We start from the raw sequence: 2,500 nt of genomic DNA on the forward strand, positions 1-2,500 counted from the left end.
CTATAAACGATGCCAACCAGCGATCGGGGGGCGTTACTTTGACGACCCCTCCGGCAGCTTGCGGGAAACCAAAGTCTTTGGGTTCCGGGGGAAGTATGGTTGCAAAGCTGAAACTTAAAGGAATTGACGGAAGGGCACCACCAGGCGTGGAGCCTGCGGCTTAATTTGACTCAACACGGGGAATCTCACCCGGCCCGGACACAGTGAGGATTGACAGATTGAGAGCTCTTTCTTGATTCTGTGGGTGGTGGTGCATGGCCGTTCTTAGTTGGTGGAGCGATTTGTCTGGTTAATTCCGATAACGAACGAGACTCTGGCTTGCTAACTAGTTACGCGACCCTATCGGTCGGCGTTGAACTTCTTAGAGGGACTAGTGGCGCTTAGCCACACGAGATTGAGCAATAACAGGTCTGTGATGCCCTTAGATGTTCGGGGCCGCACGCGCGCTACACTGACCGGATCAGCGTGTCGCCGCCTAGGCCGGAAGGTCCGGGTAACCCGCTGAACCCCGGTCGTGCTAGGGATAGGGAATTGCAATTGTTTCCCTTGAACGAGGAATGCCCAGTAAGCGCGAGTCATCAGCTCGCGTTGATTACGTCCCTGCCCTTTGTACACACCGCCCGTCGCTACTACCGATTGAATGGTTTAGTGAGGTCCTCCGATTGGACCTGGCGCGTTCGGCAACGGCCGCGCCGGCGTCCGAGAAGACGATCTAACTTGATCATTTAGAGGAAGTAAAAGTCGTAACAAGGTTTCCGTAGGTGAACCTGCGGAAGGATCATTACCGGCCGATCGCCGATCGAGTGGTCGTGCGTTCGACAGGTGGAGAAGGCTCCGTATCTTGGCGGCCGCGCACGCCCTTCGTCGCTGTTGAGGCGCACGCGATTGCACTTCGGTCACCCTGTTTCGTTCTGCGCCGAGTGCCGTGGCCATGTGCCAGGCTGGCTTCATGCGTCGCCTACGGCTGGCGACCGCTCGGCCACCGCTTTTTTCGACTGTGCAATCCGGCTGGGTCGCGCTTGTCCAACTGACGAAGTCACGGAGGGCTCTTGGCGGTGGATCACTCGGCTCGCGAGTCGATGAAGGACGCAGCTAGCTGCGTGAATTAATGTGAATTGCAGGACACATTGAGCATCGACGTTCTGAACGCAAATTGCGGCACCGGGTCAATCCCGGCGCCACGCCCGCCTCAGGGTCGCGTTGTAACGTTCCCGCGCGGCGACGCGTCGGGCCGGTGCGGTGTCGGCCGTTGCCACGGTCGTCCCGCCCAGGACAGCACGAACGCAGTGTCAGCGCGCGAAACCGAACGCGGCGTGCGTCTCGTTACGAGTCGGCCTCGAAGAGGATCCCGGCCCGGAGCAGCACGGCTCGCGTTCGGGCGCGGCGCTCGCACGAGCTTCGGTGGCGCGCGCGTGTCTCTCGCAAACGAGGCACTGGATTATCGGCCTGAGGTCGGACGAGGCTACCCGCTGAATTTAAGCATATTACTAAGCGGAGGAAAAGAAACTAACGAGGATTCCCCCAGTAACGGCGAGTGAAGTGGGAAGTGCCCATCGCCGAATCCGCGCGCCTCTGCGGCGCGTGGAATTGTGGCGTAAGGAATTCGCTGCGCGTACGTCGTTCGCCGCCCGCGTCCTTCTGATCGAGGCCTCGTCCCGGTGCGGGTGTCAGGCCCATGGTGGCGGCGAGGGCGCGCGCTCTGCGTCTTCCCAGAGTCGGGTTGTTTGGGAATGCAGCCCAAAGCGGGTGGTAAACTCCATCTAAGGCTAAATACTGTCGCGAGACCGATAGCGAACAAGTACCGTGAGGGAAAGTTGAAAAGCACTTTGAAGAGAGAGTTAAAGAGTACGTGAAACCGTCGAGAGGCAAACGGGAGGGCCTGTCGAGTCGCGCGACGCTTTCAGCTGAAGCCGAGCGGAGCGTGTGGGCGTGCGGAGCCTTGCGGCCCGTCGTTCGCGCTGTCCTCCGAGCAGCTCCAGCGCACTAGCGCCGTGCGAAGGCCGCGACCGTCTGGGAGGCGGCGAGAAGGCCGCGCGCAAGGTAGCCCGCCCCCGGGTGGGTGTTATAGGCGCGCGGACACGTCGGCCCGTCGCCCGGGCGAGGAGGGATCGCCGCGTCTGCCCTTCGTGGGCCGGGCGTCCCGTCCGAGCCGGTGCGTCGCCGGTTGGGGACTGTGCTCAGTGCCCAGTTGCGGCGTGTCGGTTGCGGGTGGGCAGCGCCGCGCGAGACGCACGGGGTCCGCGGCTAACGTCAGCCACCTTCCCGACCCGTCTTGAAACACGGACCAAGGAGTCTAACGTGCGCGCGAGCCACGGGGCAGTGCGAAACCCATGGGCGCAGTGAAAGTGAATGTCGGCGCGGTCCGGCGGAGGTGAGATGCCGTCTCTCTGGACGGCCGCATCACCGGCCGATCTCGTCCGCTCTGCCGGAGAGGTCGAGCGAGAGCGTGCGCGTTGGGACCCGAAAGATGGTGAACTATGCCTGAGGAGGTTGAAGCCAG

The 2,500-nt window shown here is 62.0% G+C and overlaps 2 non-coding genes and 1 pseudogene across 2 annotated transcripts in view; all 3 read left to right on the forward strand.

Moving 5' to 3' along the window:
* LOC145915563 (small subunit ribosomal RNA) overlaps positions 1 to 784 on the forward strand; it is a 1,824-nt gene extending 1,040 nt beyond the window's left edge. The window contains exon 1 of the ribosomal RNA XR_014403929.1: positions 1 to 784. This exon is cut by the window's left edge and continues 1,040 nt beyond it. This is a non-coding gene — a ribosomal RNA (small subunit ribosomal RNA).
* A 260-nt stretch (positions 785 to 1,044) lies between these two features.
* LOC145915711 (5.8S ribosomal RNA) lies at positions 1,045 to 1,198 on the forward strand. Its single transcript, XR_014404044.1, has one exon. It is a non-coding gene; the product is annotated as a 5.8S ribosomal RNA (ribosomal RNA).
* A 244-nt stretch (positions 1,199 to 1,442) lies between these two features.
* LOC145915669 (large subunit ribosomal RNA) overlaps positions 1,443 to 2,500 on the forward strand; it is a 3,996-nt pseudogene continuing 2,938 nt past the window's right edge.

The sequence above is a fragment of the Ascidia mentula genome, assembly GCF_947561715.1.
Source record: "Ascidia mentula chromosome 2 unlocalized genomic scaffold, kaAscMent1.1 SUPER_2_unloc_2, whole genome shotgun sequence".
In the NCBI taxonomy this organism is placed as follows: domain Eukaryota; kingdom Metazoa; phylum Chordata; class Ascidiacea; order Phlebobranchia; family Ascidiidae; genus Ascidia; species Ascidia mentula.